The 21,296-nt window shown below is 39.8% G+C and overlaps 1 long non-coding RNA gene across 1 annotated transcript; it reads left to right on the top strand.

Annotated features, from left to right (window-relative positions):
* Positions 1-4,720: 4,720 nt before the first annotated feature.
* Positions 4,721-21,250, top strand: LOC145521233 (uncharacterized). The gene is made up of 4 exons (XR_014065252.1): positions 4,721-4,979; positions 11,564-11,628; positions 17,908-18,696; positions 20,028-21,250. It is a non-coding gene; the product is annotated as an uncharacterized LOC145521233 (long non-coding RNA).
* Positions 21,251-21,296: the final 46 nt, after the last annotated feature.

Here is a 21,296-nt window from a genome sequence, read left to right as displayed (position 1 = left end):
GTATGAAAATGCTGAAAAGATACACAAAACACAAAATGGTGAAACCAGGGGCAGGGCAGGAGGGGATGAAAGTGATTCCTTTTCTATTTATATACCTTATATCTTTTGGTATTTCTTGGATTCATTCTATTTATTTATTCTTGCAGTAATTTCATAATTTTTAATGTGCATTATCTGCAGTAACATTGTGACAGCTCCATGCAGTGATCTGACACACAGTACTTAAAACGAATATCTGGTCTTTAGGTAAATAATAAAATGTTTTAAAATTGCCTAAATATACCATCCTGAGTCATTTCAATCCACCAGGAAAAATAAAGATTTTTTTTCCTGTATTAAAAATATTAAGCACCAATTAACCACCTTTAATATCATTCAATATCAATTCAATATCACACTAATTGATACAATATTGATTAAATATCAATAGTGATACAAATTTTATTATTTATACAAATATTGTAATTTATACAGATATCACAGTAATTGGAGAAACATCAATTCAATATCACACTAATGAATGGTAAAAACCATTCAATATCAGAGTAATCCAAGTCTATGCCCCAACCAGTAATGCTGAAGAAGCTGAAGTTGAACCGTTCCATGAAGACCTACAAGACATTCTAGCACTAACACACAAAAAAGATGTCCTTTTCATCATAGGGGACTGGAATGCAAAAGTAGGAAGTCAAGAGATACCTGGAGTAACAGGCAAATTTCGACTTGGAGTACAAAACGAAGCAGGACAAAGGCTAACAGAGTTTTGCCAAGATGCACTAGTCACAGCAAACACACTCTTTCAACAACACAAGAGAAGACTCTACACATGGACATCACCAGATGGTCAATACTGAAATCAGATTGATTATATTCTTTGCAGCCAAAGATGGAGAAGCTGTATACAGTCAGCAAAAACAAGACCAGGAGCTGACTGAGGCTCAGATCATGAACTCCTTATTGCCAAATTCAGATTTAAATTGAAGAAAGTAGGGAAAACCACTAGACCATTCAGGTATGACCTAAAACAAATCCCTTATGATTATACAGTGGAAGTAAGAAATAGATTCAAGGGATTACATCTGATAGACCAAGTCCCTGGAGAACTATGAACAGATGTTCATTATATTGTACAGGAGGCAGTACAAGGATCAAGACCATCCCCAAGAAAAAGAAATGCAAAAAGGCAAAATGGTTGTCTGAGGAGGCCTTACAAATAGCTACAAAAAGAAGAGAAGCTAAAGGCAAAGGAGAAAAGGAAAGATATACCCATTTGAATGCATAGCTTCAAAGAATAGCAAGAAGAAATAAGAAAGCCTTCCTCAGTGATCAATGTAACGAAATAGAGGAAAATAATAGAATGGGAAAGACTAGAGATCTCTTCAAGATTATTAGAGATACCAAGGGAACATTTCATGCAAAGATGGGCACAATAAAGGACAAAAACAGTATGGACCTAACAGAGGCAGAAGATATTAAGAAGAGGTGGCAAGAATACACAGAGCTATATAAAAAAAATCTTCATGACTCAAATAATCATGATGGTGTGATCACTCACCTAGAGCCAGATATCCTGGAATGTGAACTCAAGTGGGCCTTAGGAAACATCACTATAAACAAAGCTAATGGAGGTGACGGAATTCCAGTTGACCTACTTCAAATCCTAAAAGATGATGCTGTGAAAGTGCTGCACTCAATATGCCAGAAAATATGGAAAACTTGGCAGTGGCTACAGGACTGGAAAAGGTCAGTTTTCATTCCAATCCCAAAGAAAGGCAATGCCAAAGAATGCTGAAACTACTACATGATTGCACTTATCTCACGCTCTAGCAAAGTAATGCTCAAAATTATCCAAGCCAGGCTTCACAGTACGTGAATCGTGAACTTCCAGATGTTCAAGCTGGATTTAGAAAAGGCAGAAGCAGCAGAGATCAAATTGCTAACATCCATTGTGTCATTGAAAAAGTAAGGGAGTTCCAGAAAAAACATCTACATCTGTTTTATTGACTATGCCAAAGCCTTTGACTGCGTGGGTCACAACACGCTGTGGAACATTCTTAAAGAGATGGGAATACCAGACCACCTGACATGCCTCCTGAGAAGTCTGTATGCAGATCAAGAAGCAACAGTTAGAACTGGCCATGGAACGACAGACTGGTTCCAAATTGGGAAAGGAATATGTCAGTGCTGTATATTGTCACCCTGCTTATTTAACTTATATGCAGCGTACAGATGCAAAATGCTGGGCTGGATGAAGCACAAGCTGAAATCAAGACTGCCAGGGGAAATATCAATAACCTCAGATATGCAGATGACACCACCCTTATGGCAGAAGGTGAAGAAGAACTAAAAGAGCCTCTTGATGAAAGAGAAGAGTGGAAAATTGGCTTGAAACTCAACATTCAGAAAAGTAAGATTATGGCATCCAGTCCCATCACTTCATGGGAAATAGATGGAGAAACAGTGGAAACAGTGAGAGACTTTATTTTTTGGGGTTCCACAATCACTGCAGATGGTGACTGCAGCTATGAAATTAAAAGATGCTTGCTCCTTGGAATGAAAGCTATTACCAACCTAGACAGCATATTAAAAGCAGAGACATTACTTTGGCAACAAAGGTCTGTCTAGTCAAAGCTCTAGTTTTTCCAGTAGTCATGTATGGGTGTGAGAGTTGGACTATAAAGAAAGCTGAGTGCCAAAGAATTGATGCTTTTGAATTGTGGTGGAGAACTCTTGAGAGTCCCTTGGACAGCAGGGAGACCCAGCCAGTCCATCCTAAAGGAAATCAGTCCTGAATATTCATTGGAAGGACTGATGCTGAAGCTGAAACTCCAATACTTTGGTCACCTGATGTGAAGAACTGACTTGTTGGAAAAGACCGTAATGCTGGGAATGATTGAAGGCAGGAGGAGAAGGGGAAGACAGAGGATTAGGTGGTTGGATGGTATCACTAACTTGATGGACACGAGCTTGAGCAAATTCTGTGTGTTGGTGATGGACAGGGAAGCCTGGCATGCTGCAGTCAGTGGGGTCAGAAAGTGTCAGACATGATTGAGTGACTAAAATTAACTGATTTGAACCACATTTAAATAAATAATGTTATGATAATGACATTTAGAAATTCACAATAAGGCCAAAGCTCTCTATCTATTGGCATGGCTGCTTAGCCGTGATCCCTGTAACACTCTGGAAAGGTGAGTGGTTTTCTTCTGGAGGGCCTGAGCTGAGGCCAGGAAGACCTTCTACTTTTCCATCTCTCACTTTTGTTTCTTTTTCCTTTTTTGTTATTTGTAGAAGAGACGTCAGCCTTAGTGCTGGATTCAGTTCTGAAAGGGTGAGCAGAATTTCCTACTACAGATCACGAAACAACCCAGGTGTTTCCAGTGTTTTCGAGAGAAAGGTGCTTGCTTCCAAGATCCTTGTGATAACAGGCAGCTTCTGCTTCATGCAGCAGCTGCTCTTGCTGCAGGTGGGGCAAATTACAGCATTCTCCCACAGCATCAACCTGCAGCCAGCTGATCAGAGGATGCCTAGGGCTGGTGATGCTGGCACCTTAAATAGCGAATGTGCCATGGAGAAATCAGTGCCATTGGTTTGATAAGGGTGTGCGATAAAAGATTGTGCCTTTCCCCCCCAAATGAAGTAGTAATAATGCTGTCCTTTTAAATATACACAATACATTGTTTTACTTGGAGTGGAAAATTATTTGAGGGACAAGGTCAACACCAGGAAACAAACAGCAAAAGAAGCAAGAAAGAGAAACAGGTACATGCAGCAGCACGGGTCAGCAGTTCTTTTCATCAGGGTTACAAGCAGCCCTTTGGTGTCCATCTGACTGTCCTACCCTCGGAAGTGGAGGTGGATTAAATTCATAAGGCAGCTGCTCTAACAGGAAATTTTGCAGATATCACCATGTGGCTCCATCTGACTTTATCTGGACAGACAGAAGTCAATCATTCCTCAGGCTGAAAACAAACAACCTTCTTGCTTCTCCCCAACTGAATCCACGCAAAAGGTCCCGTATGACTCCAAAATTCCCACTGTAGAAATGGAGTCACCTGAAATGTTAAAGACCGCATTATTTTGTGAAGAAAGCACACCTCAAAGTATTCTAATTTCACCTAGGAGCCACAATGTATGGTCTGGTCCCCAGCGCTGGGTAGCATGTGGCCCCTGCCCAGGCCCAGCATGTCCTCCCCACCCAGGAAAGACCAGGAGGTTTCACTTGGCGCTAACTTGAGCGCAGGGCGGGGCCTGAGCCTGGCATTGTCTCCCGGTTTTGCTCAAGCATGCTGCTGCTGCTGCTGCTGCTAAGTCGCTTCAGGCGTGTCCAACTCTGTGCGACCCCATAGACGGCAGCCCACAAGGCTCCACCATCTCTGGGATTCTCCAGGCAAGAATACTGGAGTGGGTTGCCATTTCCTTCTCCAGTGCATGAACGGGAAAAGAGAAAGGGAAGTCGCTCAGTCATGTCTGACTCTTAGCGACCCCATGGACGTAGCCTACCAGGCTCCTCCATCCATGGGATTTTCCAGGCAAGAGTACTGGAGTGGAGTGCCACTGCCAAGTATGACTTCTGTCTAAATTAAGGAGTTTTAACGCCACCTGGTTTTTGCGTTTTCTGTGCTGAGGCGTGATATGCAACCCTAGGGCCCTCTACGCACGAAGAGGACGCTCTCCAAGTATCGCGAGAGGCAGTGTATCCTGTGCGCACCGCGCAGTTGATACTCCCAGTAGGAAGAGGGCTCTGGCCGCTGGTCTGGACACCCCTCGCCCGCGGCTGCCCGCCTGTGCCCACACTCAGCGCGGTGACCACGCTGTCGCTGCCTGCTGTCTTGACCCGCTTCAGCTCCTAGAGCTGCTCCCGCGGGTCGGTGCTTGGTTTGGTGCTTGGCTGGCAAGGAGACCATCCTGAGGAGTGTGTCGCCGGCATCTCAGAGGACTCGCTGCTGCAGTGCTCACCCGGAGGGGACTGGTACCACGTAAGTCCGGCTTTGCGATGCAGTTTTTATTGGAGATTAGTGCTGACCTAGAGGTGCCTGTTGCACTGTGGTGATGATGGTCATGGCAGGAATAGGTTCTTCTTTCATTCTTCTATGCCTCTGTGGTTCCCATTCTCTGGTGGCTGGCTCTGCCTTAGGAGGGCCAGCACGGCCTCCTGAATGACCACAGCCTGCCTGGTGAGGTTGTTTGGATTTATTTCTGATGCATGTATATCTGTAGGTGAACAGTCTAGGTATTTATTGCACCTAGTATAAGTTATATGGTGGTGTTTGCTAAGTCATGTCAGACTGTTTTGTAATCCCCTATGGACAACAGCCTGCCAGGCTCCTCTGTCCATGGGGTTTCCCAGGCAAGAATACTGGAATTGCCGTTTCCTTCTCCAGGGGATCTTCCTCACCCAGGGATGGAACCCATGTCTCCTGCTTTGGCAGGCGGATTCTTTATCACTGAAATACCAGGGAAGCCCATAAGATATATACATACATACGTACATATATATATATATATATGTGATATATTAATATTAACATATTTAAATATACAATCCTGAGCAAGTATCAAGCAAATGGCTTTTAAAAATGAATTAAAGTCTATATTTTACTCTCATTTTCTTAATTTTTCTCCAGTATTATTTTTCTATTCCTGAATATCATTCAGGATATAAAATTGCATTTAGTAATTATGTCTTCTTAGGCTCCTCTTGGCTATGATATTTTCTCATAATTTATTCTGTCTTCAGTGATTTTGACAGTTTTGAGGATTACTGCTCAGAAATTCTATACAGTGTCCCTTAATGGGTCTCTCTCTCTCTCTCTTTTTTTTTTTTAATTAATTAGACTCAGGCTAATTTTTGGGAGAAAGCCACACAGGTAAAGTTCCATTCTCACCACCACATGTCAGAAGTATATACCATCAACAAGGCATCACTGTTGATGTTATCTCACTGAGATAGTTTTGTCAAGTTTGTTTACTGTAAAGTGGCTCCTTTTTGTCCCTTTCCACAGTAGACTCTGGAAGTAAGCCAGTATGCACAGCCCACACCTGAAAACCTGAACAGTTTCTGTCTGTGAAGCCCAGCAAAGTGTGTATTTGGGGAGCTAAGTGTGTGTGTGTGTGTGTGTGTGTGTGTGTGAGTGTGTGTGTGTGTGTGTGTGTGTGGTGTGGCGTGGCAAGAGACCTAAGACTATGGCTCCCAAGAGTTTCTCATTGTCACCATAGGTGACATTAAGCCTCAAGCAATTTGGCAAAATTGCTGTTTCAGTATTTCAAATAGTTTAATGCTCTACAGTTTCTACTCTGTGTAAGCAGATATCAGCTCTGACTCTGGAGTCCCCTCACTTTTTAGATTTCAGGTTGCAGTTTTCCCTACAATCTCACTTTTTTGATAGGTCTGAGAAACTTCATTGAGTTTCAGTTTGTCCAGCTTTCTCTTATTGTAAGGATGGTGTATGGATTCGCTAGAGTAACCATGACAAAACATCACAGCCTTGGTGCCTTAAACAAGCAAAATTTATTTTCTCACAGTCTGGAGTCTAGAAGTCAAGGTGTCAGCTGGGTTGATTTCTTCTGAGGCCTTCCTCCTCAGATTATAGTTGGCCTTCTCTGTCTTCTCCCTGTGTTTTCACATGGTCTCCCCTTGGTGTTTATCTGTAATTTCCTCTTCTTACAAGGACACCAGCCAGTCACACTGGATTAGGGCCTAGTGATCTCATTTTATCCTAGTTACCATGTCTCCAACTTCAGTTGCATTTTGAGGTACTGAGAGTGAGACATTCGACATATGAATCTTGAATGTATGCAATTCAGCTCATAACAGATGGCAATAAACATTTTCAGCTCTTTATGTGTCAGAGTTGAAACAGGAAACTACCAGTCAGCAAACTTTTAATGTCAGTGTTTAATATGCAGTGCTTTGGTGTACTAAATATTATTAGTGAAAGGTCTATGGTGAATTATCACTAAAGGGGCTGTACTAGTCAGGGTTTTCCAAAGAAATAGAACCAATAGGAGATCTCTAGCTCTATCACTTATCTATCTGAAAAGATTTATTATGAGGTATTGGCTTATTGACTGTGGAGGCTGAAAACCCCACCATCTGCCCACCGCTACTAGATTAAGAAAAAGCCTATGATGTAATTTGAAGGCTCGAGAGCCAGAGAGCCAAAAGTGCCGATTCCAATCAGAATTTGAAGGCCCAAGAACCAATACCCAGGCCAGGAGAAAATTGGTGGCCCAGAATTAGAGACAGATAATTGGTACTTATTATTAACAAAACCAAAGAGAATGATCTCTTAAAAAGGGAATATGACTGTATACTGTCAGGAGCTCAGGTGATCAGAGAGAGAACTGAGCTTTCAGGTGTCAGAGTCGCCAATTAAAGCAGCAAGCCATACATGAAAGGATTCAGTCATTCATTACTTACTACGATGGTATAAGCCAGAGTTATCAATATAAAGAACTGGAACAAACGCAGATTTCATTGTCCTCTATTGAATGGCACACCCATCAAGGGTCAGGTAGCTTAGCGCAGATGTGGTGGGTCGTCTTACTTTTGAGGAAGCCCTAAACAAAAGACTCCAGCAGTTCTGTGGGCTATAGCGTGTTGGCAGGGGAAGAGGTGGGAATGGAAAAGTACTGGATGCTGAGTTAGGGTTGGGGAAAGTTGAAGGTTTCTGCATTCTTCCCAGTAATGAGGCCTCAGGAGCTGCCAGGAAGTTGTTTACCTATTGCTTCAGATACATAGACCTGGGAATGGAGGTGCCTGGACTAGAAATGGAAATACGTGAAAGAGTGAAGGCTAGGGGGCCTGTTTCCTTGACTGCAACTCCCTTTAGAGACGGCTGTGCATCAAACCTGGTGTGGGGAGAGCAACTTTCCCCCAAGTGGCCTGACAGACAATTATTGCTTATAATTAGGCCTGAAAAAAATCACACATGGATTTTTAACCAGGGTTCAGATTTCTTGTATATTGAATTATCACTAAAGAAATTGTAACTTCAGAATACAAGCAATTATAATCTTCAGTATTATCATGGTTAAAAATAAGAAAGCACAGATTTTAAAATAGTTTATACATTGTCTGAAAATCTTGCTTATACTGCATAGGATGCCCTAATCAATGGGATGTAGTATGCATTCAACTTTGTCAGATTTACTAAGAATTTCAGAATAGTTATCTTTAAATCAATGAATATACAAGCTGATTTTCATTTAAAATTATGAAAGGAAATTTGGGATAATTGTAGAATCATTGAGGAATAAGTGAGCTCAAACAGGGATCTTTTTAGTGTAGTACAATGAGTAAACAAGTAAATGATTTATGTTTCAAAAGGCAGTAGTTCTTAAACTTTACCTACAAAAAGCTTACAAACATGCTTATTATGGTAACAGTTTCACACTTTCTGATTCAGTATTTTATAGGTAAAGCTAAGATGGGGTTTTAAACAACTGATTGAGGCCTTGAGATTAGACTTTGAGAGACATTTCTATATGATTAATTTGAAAGGAAAATTTTTATTGTGAAATGGGGTGTAGTTTGATATGGTAAAAAAAAAAAAAGTCAGGGAGTTTTTAGCAGTGTTTGGTCTGAGGTCTGCCAATGAATCTTGCTAAAAATTATCTAAGTAGTCTTCCTATCTCTTAGTTTCCTCATTGTAAGAATATGTGCATTTAATTTCACAGCTTCAATGTATCAATATAAATCAAGCTCCAGAATTCCAAGGGGATAACTAAATTATATGTTATAGAAAAGTTATTTTTCAACTTTGGAATCATGCAACCTCTCAGAAATACATGAATTCTTTTCAATATTGAATTTAAACTATGTGTTAAATTCTATGTTAAAATTATGTGTTTTTTTTTTTTTTATCTGATTTGAGGAATATTCACAACCTTATGTGTACAGGGAGTGCATTTCAGGAAATGGAAGTGCTCACCACTCTGTCAACTCCCTCTGTTTATGTCAGGGTAGACTTTGTGCTTCATTTTTGTAGCTAAAAGTGATGACAGATTTTCCATGAAAGAGCTTGACAGTGAGTGATTTATTAATTGATTTTAACATTTGGAGTGAGGATTACCTTAGGTTTCAATTTTATTTTTGGTTCTTACTAACAAGTAAATTATAACCAGTTGTGAACTGGTTAAAATTCACTACTCACGTGTAATGAATCTGGAATTCTCATAAGAAAAAATATGAACATCTTTTACAGTAACATTTTATTTTTGATTTTTATCCAGGTGGCTCTCTTCCTTTTAGAAACATCATAGAGATATGGTTAGGTGTAAAGGGTTCAGTTGTTACAGTGCCCTTTGAAGGTCCCAATCTTGACGGCTATGGATGAAATTGTATCATTTTCAATAAGACTAAAGCACTCAAAGAGACCTGACAGCTTTATAAGAAATTGACCATGGTACACTAAGGATCAGGTTAATTTCTCAAGGTTCATTATTAACTTCTGCTTGTGGAAAACCCTGCCTCAGAGGGCTCAGTTATCACCTACAATTTTCTTCATGCACAGAAACCACACTGTAATAACAAGTGTACATGTAGCAAAACTGTGCTTGTTATAGTACACCACTGTAACTCAGTGTCTCACAGAATCTCAATAAACAAAAGAAGTATTTGTCAGTTCAAATTTCTGCACAAGTAACCTATGGTTCCCAATAATGCCTTCCCTAATCTCTGAGACTGTGAATGTGATAACTCCTTTGTGATTATGTCACTTTAAATGGCAAAAGGGATTTTGCAGATGTAATTAAGCGTAATTAGTCAGTTGACTATGAGTTTAATCAAAAGGGAGAGTAGCAGGTACCGGTAATCATGTGGGCCCTTTAGAAGAGTTTTCTTTGACTGATGGCCAAAGGGAGATTGAGAGAGATTCAAAGTAGAAGGACCTGAAGTAGCATTGCTGACTTGAAGATGACAGTTACGTGTGTGAGAATGTCATCTATAGAAGCTGAAGATGGCTCCCAGCTGACAACTTCCAAGGGAAGGAGATATTTAACCTACATCTTTAAGCACTAGATTCTGATAACACCTGAGATGAGCTTGGAAAGAGATTCTTCCCAAGATCCTTCAGATAAGAGCCCCGCCCAGCAGATACCTTGATTTGGCCTTGTGAGACCCCACAAGCAAAGAATCCTATTGGGCCTGTAGGACTGCTGACCTATAGATCTGTGAGCTAATGTCTGAGTGTGTTTCAACCTCCTAATGTGTAGCAATTTGTTACTCAGCAATAGAAAACCAATACAGACACTTGAACACTCAGGCTTGTTGGAGGAGTTCATCTAGAGGATGTGGCCATTGGTTGACCCCCCAAACTGGACCTGGGCAGTCAGAGAGTTCTCACCCCCTCCCCTGTCCTTGAAATGGATCTTTCTTCCACCATTCTGGTAGTCAGAACTTTTCCAAGTATGTAGTCACATGAGAGTGATGTGTTGTCGAAACTGTCTGGACTATGTAAATACATGACTGAATCTCATTAAGGCCTCTATATAAACTTTTAAGATTCTGGCGGGTACAAAGACCTAGTTATGTTGTAGCTAAGACAAGCCTTGAATATGAGTTCCCTTGCTTATTTATCCTATCACTTAACGAATCTAGAGTGATCTGCTTCTTCCTTCTGTCTCTCCTTTTCCTCTCTGCATGGAGGCCAGTTTTGAATTTCACCTGGAAAACTCCAAAAGTTGCAAACCAGTGAGGTTTTCTGTGTGTTTTTGCTCTTCTACTTCATGCAGAATTGGTGCTGTGATCATCAGAAGGTGCCCATTCCGTGGGTATAATGATTGCCACTTCTTGATGCCCATACATGTTGGCCAGAGCCTTTTTTTATGCAGTCAAAGTTTTGACAGCATTCTTATGTACTTGATGTTCTAGCAAGAAAACCTGCAGATTCCTTATTTTTGTGATAGGCATGTATGCCTCGGCCCACAAGTTCCTCAGGCCAAATAAACAACTATTCTCTCATCTACTCCTTTTTTTTTTTTTTTAAGTGAACTTCACAAAGCAATTGGAGTAGGAAATATCAGCCCACTCCGGAATCCTTGCTTAGAAACTTCTATGGACAGAGAAGCCAGAGGGACTACAGTCCATGAGTCACAAAGAGTTGGACATGACTGAGCACATTTGCACACACATACACACACACACACACACACACACAGAGCTGTAGTGGGCTTTCTTCTTCATTTCTTCTAAATAAAGTTTGTTAGCATATGCTTCGCACTCCAGGTAAGGTCAGAGAGTACAACAACAACAATAGATGGGGGCCCAGAATAGGAATAGTGTAGGAAGTATTTGAAAGTTGCAAACATTTTAGATAATTATGAGAATGGGGAAACAGTCCACACAAGTGCTTTGACTTATGATGCAAATAGTAGGCTCAAGGGGATCTCCCTAAACAACTCTCAGTTTCAGTAATTTTCTAGAAAGATATGCAGAACTCACTGAAAGCTGTTATATTTATCAATATACTGTGCAAAGGATACAGAAGAAAATTAGCAAAGAGAAGATGTGCAAAGAGCAGACACCTAACGTGGAGCTTCTATTGTTCTCCTTCCACAGACTCATGAATGTATTACTCACAAGGCATCAATGTATGATGATATGCTTGGAGTCTTGCCAACCAGGTAAGCTCAACTTAGCCTTGACTCTAGAGTTTTTACTGAGTCTCTACCAAGTGTGCAGTATTAATTGATTTGTTGTCCACTGGGTTCATCTCAGTCTCCAGGTCAGCTGATACTGTGTGACCCAAAGCCCCCACCCTCAATCGTATTGCTGTTTTTTTCTAGCATGACCAGCCCCAACCCTGAACAAAGACTCTATGGTCAGGCATGACATTCTAAGAGTCTAGAGATTACCTCCTAGAATTTCAGGGCAAAGGCTAGATCTCTTTTTGGGCAAAATTAAATTCTTTGTAAACAACAACAAAAAAATTGTCAAGAAAGAAGTGTGGGCATCTCATTATTTTACAAAATTTGCTGACATCTTGGTCTAGTATGCTATTGTATAAGTATAACAGCTAAGTGATCTTACTCTGTAATCCATCTCCATTGAATTCAAGCTGCTTTAATCAGTTGGCTGATGGTATTGTGAAATATTTTTCAATTGCCAAGTTTTTTTTTTTTAATGTATTTTGATGTTGTTATTAGGTAGTATTCACAGTTAAGAGAGAAGTAAGTCAGAAACCTCTGTTAAAATATTAGAGAATTTCCCTTGTGCCTCCATCATCCATTTTTAACTCTGGTTGAGAAAGAGTAAGGTTCAGTACAGAATCGTTACTTAGGAATAGAGAATTTTATTTGAATTACTATTGCTGTATCCTTTTCTAACATCTCTTACTTTATTCAGATTCACACTTCCTTCAGTTTTCTCAAAGACTTTCATCTGATAAACCAGATAGATATCCTTAGTCTTCATCAATCTTCCTCTGCTTCACAGTAAATTCATCCATTCCTTCTTTTCTTTAACCAACATTTATTAAATGCCAACATATGTTATATGCTAAGGTTACAGTGATACATAAGTCACAGCTCCTGTTAGAATCCAGTAGAGAAAAAACTGTGTGAATACATAATACAGTCAGATAAGTGTTACGAGATTCAAATGTAAAGTCTTAGTAATCCTAAAGGAAAGAGAGGCCAACATATTTTGGATTGATGTCGGAAATGTGTGCAGTTTCCTTGGTCCAGGATGGCAAGAGGAGATTTAGATTTACCCAATAATGTTTTGGGAGAATTTGGGGCTGAAGACTGGAGGTAAGAGGAAATAGACATTGAGAATGAGATGATGGGACATTCTACCGAAGAAATCACAAGATCCTAGTGATGGATATGGAAATAGATATCCTGTTTGTGAAATTTCAAAATGTCTAGATTTAATGTCTAAATCAAAAGTGCTAGGAGATAATGAATAAAAAAATAAATTGCTGATGGGGAATCATTGAAAATTTTAAATAGAAGGCTGGCATGATCAGATTGTGTTAGAAAGATTTCTATTTTCATAGGATAAAGAGGGGGTGGTATTGCTTCCTGGCATAAAATCCTTCAGTCTCTAACATTTTTACTCAGGGTAAAATTCGTAATCTTCTTAATTGCTTCATGTTCTTATGCTTGGCTGCTTATACAGCTTCATCTTTCACCATCTTTTTGCTCATAGGTTGTGTTTGAGCATACTGAATTTTAGCTTAGTTATGTCTTCTACCATTACTGTATCTTTCACTGAGCACCAGGTCAGTCAAAAATAACATTGAATCAACAAATGTGAACAAGCCCATTAACTGGAATTTTCTTCGTGTTTTATATTTAAAAGAACAGTAAATCTCTTTGGAGTGGGGGGAAGAGAGTAACTATCAAACTTTCTATTCACATTCCTGGAATAGTAAAAATTCAGCTTTTACTTAAGGATCTGTGTTATGGCAATTCATGTTTATTGATACCTTCATTATCTACAATATTTTTATTCATAAAAAATAACAAACTTGGATTTTTTTATTTAATTATGTTTTATAAATAAAGGAGTAGGTAATGATCACAAAAATAAGACATTTTGGGATTTTTTAATTTGATTATATTTTATAAATAAAGGAGCAGATAATGATCACAAAAATAACACATTTTGGCCAATTCCTGTAGAGTAAGTACTATATACTCTGTACTTATATATTGTATACTGTATCTACTATATATTTTATCCACTATATACATGCTATATGCCATATATACTACATATAAACATGTATAATAAATATACAGGTTATATATAATATGTATTATAGATGTTGTGTGTATGAATATATATGTGTATATACATACATACATATATATATATGTATGTAAATATTTGTACATTCAAATTTACACATAATGCCATAAGGGTTCAGCTCAGTTCAGTTGCTCAGTCGTGTCCGACTCTCTGCGACCCCATGAACTGCAGCACGCCAGGCCTCCCTGTCCATCACCAACTCCCGGAGTCCACCCAAACCCATGTTCATCGAATCGGTGATGCCATCCAACCATCTCACCCTCTGTCGTCCCCTTCTCGTCCCGCCCCCAATCCTACCCAGCATTAGGGCCTTTTCCAATGAGTCAACCCTTCGCTTGAGGTGGCCAAAGTATTGGAGCTTCAGCTTCAACATCAAACCTTCCAATGAAAACCCAGGATTGATCTCTTTTAGGATGGATTGATTGGATCTCCTTGCAGTCCAAGGGACTCTCAAGAGTCTTCTCCAACACCACACTTCAAAAGCATCAATTCTGCGGCGCTCAGCTTTCTTCACCGTCCAACTCTCACATCCATACATGACCACTGGAAAAACCATAGCCTTGACTAGATGGACTTTTGTTGGCAAAGTAATGGCTCTGCTTTTAAACATGCTATCTAGGTTGGCCATAACCTTCCTTCCAAGGAGTAAGCGTCTTTTAATTTCATGGCTGCAGTCACCATCAGCAGTGATTCTGGAGCCCAAAAAAGTAAAGTCTGACACTGTTTCCACTGTTTCCCCATCTATTTCCCATGGAGTGATGGGACCAGATGCCATGATCTTAGTTTTCTGAACGTTGAGCTTTAAGCCAACTTTTTCACTCTCCTCCTTCACCTTCATCAAGAGGCTCTTTAGTTCTTCTTCACTTTCTGCCATAAGGGTGGTGTCATCCACATATCTGAGGTTATTGATATTTCTCCAGGCAATCTTGATTCCAGCTTGTGTTTCTTCCAGCCCAGCGTTTCTCATGATGTACTCTGCATATAAGTTAAATAAGCAGGGTGACAATATACAGCCTTGACGGACTCCTTTTCCTATTTGGAACCAGTCTGTTGTTCCATGTCCAGTTCTAATTGTTGCTTCCTGACCTGCATACAGGTTTCTCAAGAGACAGGTCAGATGGTCTGGTATCCCCATCTCTTTCAGAATTTTCCACAGTTTATTGTGATCCACACAGTCAAAGGCTTTGGTATAGTCAATAAAGCAGAAATAGATGTTTTTCTGGAACTCTCTTGCTTTTTCGATGATCCAGCGGATATTGGCAATTTGATCTCTGGTTCCTCTGCCTTTTCTAAAACCAGCTTGAACATCTGGAAGTTCACGGCTCACGTATTGCTGAAGCCTGGCTTGGAGAATTTTGAGCATTACTTTGCTAGCATGTGAGATGAGTGCAATTGTGCGGTAGTTTGAGCATTCTTTGGCATTGCCTTTCTTTGGGATTGGAACGAAAACTGACCTTTTCCAGTCCTGTGGCCACTGCTGAGTTTTCCAAATTTGCTGGCATATCGAGTGTAGCACTTTCACAGCATCACCTTTGAGGATTTGAAATAGCTCAACTGGAATTCCATCACCTCCACTAGCTTTGTTCGTAGTGATGCTTTCTAAGGCCCACTTGACTTCCCATTCCAGGATGTCTGGCTCTAGGTGAGTGATCACACCATCGTGACATTCTGGATCATGAAGATCTTTTTTGTACAGTTCTTTTGTGTATTCTTGCCACCTCTTCTTAATATCTTCTCCTTCTGTTAGGTCCATACCATTTCTGTCCTTTATCGAGCCTATCTTTGCATGAAATGTTCCTTTGGTATCTCTAATTTTCTTGAAGAGGTCTCTAGTCTTTCCCAATCTGTTGTTTTCCTCTATTTGTTTGCACTGATCCCTGAGGAAGGCTTTCTTATCTCTCCTTGCTATTCTTTGGAACTCTGCATTCAGATAAGAATATCTTTCCTTTTCTCCTTTGCTTTTCACTTCTCTTCTCTTCCCAGCTATCTGTAAGGCCTCCTGAGATAGCCATTTTGCTTTTTTGCATTTCTTTTCCATGGGGATTTTCTTGATCCCTGTCTCCTGTACAATGTCACGAACCTCTGTCCATAGTTCATCAGGCACTCTGTCTATCAGGTCTAGTCCCTTAAATCTATTTGTCACTTCCACTGTATACTCATAAGGGATTTGATCTAGGTCATACCTAATAGTCTAGTGGTTTTCCCTACTTCCTTCAATTTAAGTCTGAATTTGGCAATAAGCAGTTCATGATCTGAGCCACAGTCTGCTCCTGGTCTTGTTTTTGCTGACTGTATAGAGCTTCTCCATCTTTGGCTGCAAAGAATATAATCAATCTGATTTCGGTGTTGACCATCTGGTGATGTCCATGTGTAGAGTCTTCTCTTGTGTTGTTGGAATAGGGTGTTTGCTATTACCAGTGCGTTCTCTTGGCAAAACTCTATTAGCCTTTGCCCTGCTTCATTCTGTACTCCAAGGCCAAACTTGCCTGTTACGCCAGGTGTTTCTTGACTTCCTACTTTTGCATTCCAGTCCCCTATAATGAAAAGGACATCTTTTTTGGGTGTTAGTTCTAGAAGGTCTTGTAGGTCTCCATAGAACTGTTCAACTTCAGCTTCTTCGGCGTTACTGGTCGGGGCATAGACTTGGATTACCGTGATATTGAATGGTTTGCCTTGGAAACGAACAGAGATCATTCTGTCGTTTTTGAGATTGCATCCAAGTACTGCATTTTGGACTCTTTTGTTGACCATAAGGGTACATTCTAGATTATTTTGGTTAATGGAGCTATGAATTTTATTTTGATTTTGGTTACTTAGTAAGAAACTGTCAATATTCTTAGAAGCATTCAACCAATTACCTAGCACAAGCCATGATACGTTATGATTAAAATAGTACCAGCCTGGTACTGATCACAGCAAATTCTGATCATAGCATTGAACAGTAAAGTCTGGGTAACTTGAGTCATGCAAATTACTTCTCTGTGGTTCAGTTTTCTTATTGATAAAGTAATGATCTTGATAAATATGTGGTCCAAACTAATTTTTTTCCCTTAGGCCTTTTTCCAGCTCATATTTTCTAAAATGTACTTCTATCATTTTTAGAATTTCAAAGCAGGCTGTGAAACTATTGTTAAAGTTTTTTTCAGGTAAGGCATAAGATGGTACTTTGAGTGTGGGAGTTATAAAGAAGTCTAACGTCGACTTGAATATTTTAAAACAAAGAGTAGGAGTTTTAAAAAAGCAGCAGAAATTTCAACAGATGACTTTAACATGGGAGAAAGTAAATAATAAAGAAAAATACAGCAAGCTACACAGGACTTAGATCATTTAAATGCTGAAAGATAAAAGCTAGTTCAAAACAACTCTAACTCAGAACAGTGACACATCTCTCTGCAAAAAGAAATATCAAACAATTGCATATCATTAAGTCTAAGGTATCAAAATGTAAAAGAGTAAAGGTAATTTTGTGTACATTATTAAATGTGAGTGATTGATAATAATAAGTAATAAAACTTTTAAAAAGCTGAACATTAAAAGAAAGAGCAACTGTAATTAAGAAAGGCATACAGAGTCTAAAGAGTCATTTAATATTGATAATCTCAATTATAGGAAAAATATGAAGAAACTGGGAGAAAAGAATGTCAAAAGTGCTACTACTAATAAAATCATAAATGGTTTCCATTAGGTATACTTTATTTTAAAAAGTAAAATAAAATGTTGTCTATTTTCCAAAATTTGGGAACCTTTCTAGAAATTATGATCTAAGTTCTTTAGTCTCAGACCAATTGAGAAGATGAATAAAGCAAGAAAGCCCTGGCTCTCCTATGTTCTGAAACTAGATTCTATATTTATTCATCTTTCACTAGTGTGGGCTGTCAAAAAGTAGGTGCTGGCAGTTAATGATTTGGAGGCTGTGCCTTGACCAAGTCCTAGCATTCATTCATGCAGTGTTGCACCTCAGATCCTCCCTAGGATAATCCCCTAAATGATGTCAAGAGAGTGTAGGGAACAGACCCTACCAGAACTGATAGGCACTTGCTCAAGCTGCCCAACAGTTTATTTTCTTTCTCATTAATGCTGCTTTTGATAGTAATTTAATCTCAGTTCATTTATAAATGAGCAGGTATGTTTTAACTTATATGCAGAGTACATCATGAGAAACGCTGGGCTGGAAGAAACACAAGCTGGAATGAAGATTGCCAGGAGAAATATCAATAACCTCAGATATGCAGATGATACCACCCTTATGGCAGAAAGTGAAGAAGAACTAAAGAGCCTCTTGATAAAAGTGAAAGAAGAGAGTGGAAAAAGTTGGCTTAAAGCTCAACATTCAGAAAACTTAGATCATGGCATCTGGTCCCATCACTTCATGGGAAATAGATGGGGAAACAGTGTAAACAGTGTCAGACTTTATTTTTTTGGGCTCCAAAATCACTGCAGATGGTGATTGCAGCCATGCAATTAAAAGACACTTACTCCTTGGAAGGAAAATTATGACCAACCTAGATAGCATATTAAAAAGCAGAGACGTTACTTTTCCAACAAAGGTCCGTCTAATCAAGGCTATGGTTTTTCCAGTAGTCATGTATGGATATGAGAGTTGGATGGTGAAGCTGAGTGCCAAAGAATTGATGCTTTTGAACTGTTGTGTTGGAGAAGACTTGAGAGTCCCTTGGGCTGCAAGGAGATCCAACCAGTCCATCCTAAAGGAGATCCATCCTGGGTGTTCATTGGAAGGACTGATGTTGAAGCTGAAACTCCAATACTTTGGCCACCTGATGCGAAGAGTTGACTCATTTGAAAAGACTCTGATGCTGGGAAAGATTGGGGGCAGAAGGAGAAAGGGACGACAGAGGATGAGATGGCTGGATGGCATCATTGACTCGATGGACATGGATTTGGGTAGACTCCGGGAGTTGGTGATGGATAGGGAGGCCTGGCGTGCTGCGATTCATGGGGTCGCAAAGAGTCGGACACGACTGAGTGACTGAACTGAACTGAGGTATGTTTTACTGTGCACATGAATATGTGTTTGGGGAACTGAAATAAAAATTGAAAATAGGTGCATTTTCCTTGAGAACTTTCACACCTACTTATTATGTGCAGGTTGGAGGTTAATCATTTATCTCATTCTTAAATCACTTTAGAGCTTTGAACGAATTGACAAATTAGTCATTAAGAGCAGACAGATAGAGGCCAATGTATGGATTTCATTAAGAATAAAACTAGTTAAAGACTGAGACTTGAACCAATGGGCAAATATGCTTCTGAATCACCACTCTCCCTAGCCTTCACCTTGACTATCTTTGGCAGAACTGCTTACTGCAAAGTCATTGGAAAACTCAGAGACCAGCAATGTAAGTTCTTTCCTTTGCCCAACCAGACAAATGAAGACAAGTTGTGGGTTGTAAGTGGATAGAAGCGTTCTCCTGGGTAATGAAATAGAAGTTCCTTCCCATCTGTGAGATAAGTTCCTCCCCTTGCTTTCCCAAATTTAGGACTAGCCCATCTCAGGACCACAAGACAGCATAGAAATGGCCTTGTCATTTGAGTGGATCTGATTCTACTTCTTTGACATTCTTCCTTCCTTTTTGACTTTTTAGTCATTTTACTTTAACTTTTCTGTGATTCTTATAAGGAACATTTCTTTTTAATCATGCCTGACAGACTTTTCACTTAATTATAATAGTCCATTTGATTTCTGTGTAATCACTGATACACTGGGTTTTGGTCTACCATCTTTTTTTTTTCATTTCTTATTTATCTCACAATATTACATTCCTGGGCTTCCTTGGTAGCTCAGCTGGTAAGGAATCCACCAGCAATGCAGGAGACCCCAGTTCGATTCCTGGGTCTGGAAGATCCGCTGAAGAAGGGATAGGCTACCCACTCCAGTATTCTTGGGCTTCCGTGTTTGCTCAGCTGGTAAAGAATCTGCTGCAATTTGGGGGACCTGGGTTCAGTCCCTGGGTTGGGAAGATCCCCTAGAGAAGGGAAAGTCTACCCACTCCAGTATTCTGGCCTAGAAAATTCCATGGACTGTATAGTCCATGGGGTTGCAAAGAGTTGGACACGGCTGAGCGACTTTCACTTCACTGTTCTCATCTTGTTTTGGATCAATTAATTGAGGTATTATTTGTTGTTATTTTATCATTATTCCTCTCAATTAGCTAGTTAGACTTATATTATTTAGCTGTTGTTTTTAGTGGTTAGCCTAAAGGTTGCAACCTGTATCCTTGGCATGCGTGTATGCATAGTTGCTTAGTTGTGTCTGACTCTTTGCGACCCCATGGCTGTTTTCTGGATTTCATTGTTTCTGATGAGAAATCAGATAGTCTTTTTTTTAGTATACAATGACATGTAGTTGTTGCTGTATTAATATGCAGAATGGTTTCACTGCCCTATGCATTCTTTGTGCTCCACCTATTCATCTCTGGGGCTTCCCTCATAGCTCAGTTGGTAAAGAATCCTCCTGCAATGCAGGAGACCCTGTTTCGATTCCTGGGCTGGGAAGATCCACTGGAGAAGGGATAGGCTACCCACTCCAGTATTCTTGGGCTTCCTTGTGGCTCAGCTGGTAAAGAATATGCCTGCAATGTGGGAGACCTGGTTCAATCCCTGAGTTGGGAAGATCCCCTGGAGAAGGGAAAAGCTACCCATTCCAGTATTCTGGCCTGGAGAATTCCACGGACTATGCAGTCCATACAGTCCATGGGGTCACAAAGAGTCGGAGGCAACTTTCACTTTCACTTGTTCATCCCTGATTCTCCCCTAGCTCCTGGCAGCCACTTATCTTTTCACTGTCTCCATAGTTTTGCCTTTTCCAGAATGTCATATAGTGAGAATCATATAGTAGATAGCCTTTTCAGATTTGCTTCTTTCACTTGTGTGTGCTTAGTTGCTTAGTCGTATCTGACACTTTGAGACCCCATGAACTGTAGCCCGTTGGGCTTCTCTGTCTGTGAGGATTCTCCAGCAAGAATACTGGAGTGGGTTACCATGCCCTTCTCCCGTGGATCTTCCCAACCCAGGGATAGAACCCAGGTCTCCCAAATTGCAGGAGGATTCTTTACCAGCTGAGCCATCAGGGAAGCCCTTCTTTCACTTAGAATAATGCATTTTAGATTCCTCCATGTCTTTCATGGCTTGATAGCTCATTTATTATCAATGTTGGATAATATTCTATCATCTAGATGTACCACAATTTATTTATTCATTCACTCACTTAAGGATACCTTGGTTGTTTCCAAGTTTTGACAACTATGAATAAAGCTTCCTTCTGTAAACACCTGTTTGTAGGTGTGGACTTGTGTGTGGACATAAGTTTTCAAATACTTTAGATATGCTGTGCAGCAAATCTCTTTTTAAAGAAATTAATTTCTATATATGTGTGTGAGAGTGTGTGTATCTGTGTCTGTGTGTGTGCATGCACACACAATATTTTATCTTAGTTGTGGATTGATAGCCATTTTACAAAAAAAAAAAAAAGCTTTTTTTGTGGTTTACTGTACTTCTTGAATCCTTAATTTGTGAG

Source organism: Giraffa tippelskirchi, chromosome 1, assembly GCF_054371585.1.
Source record: "Giraffa tippelskirchi isolate mGirTip1 chromosome 1, T2T-mGirTip1v1.2.pri, whole genome shotgun sequence".
NCBI classification, from domain to species: Eukaryota; Metazoa; Chordata; class Mammalia; order Artiodactyla; family Giraffidae; genus Giraffa; species Giraffa tippelskirchi.
This window is presented reverse-complemented; position numbering and strand designations above follow the sequence as displayed.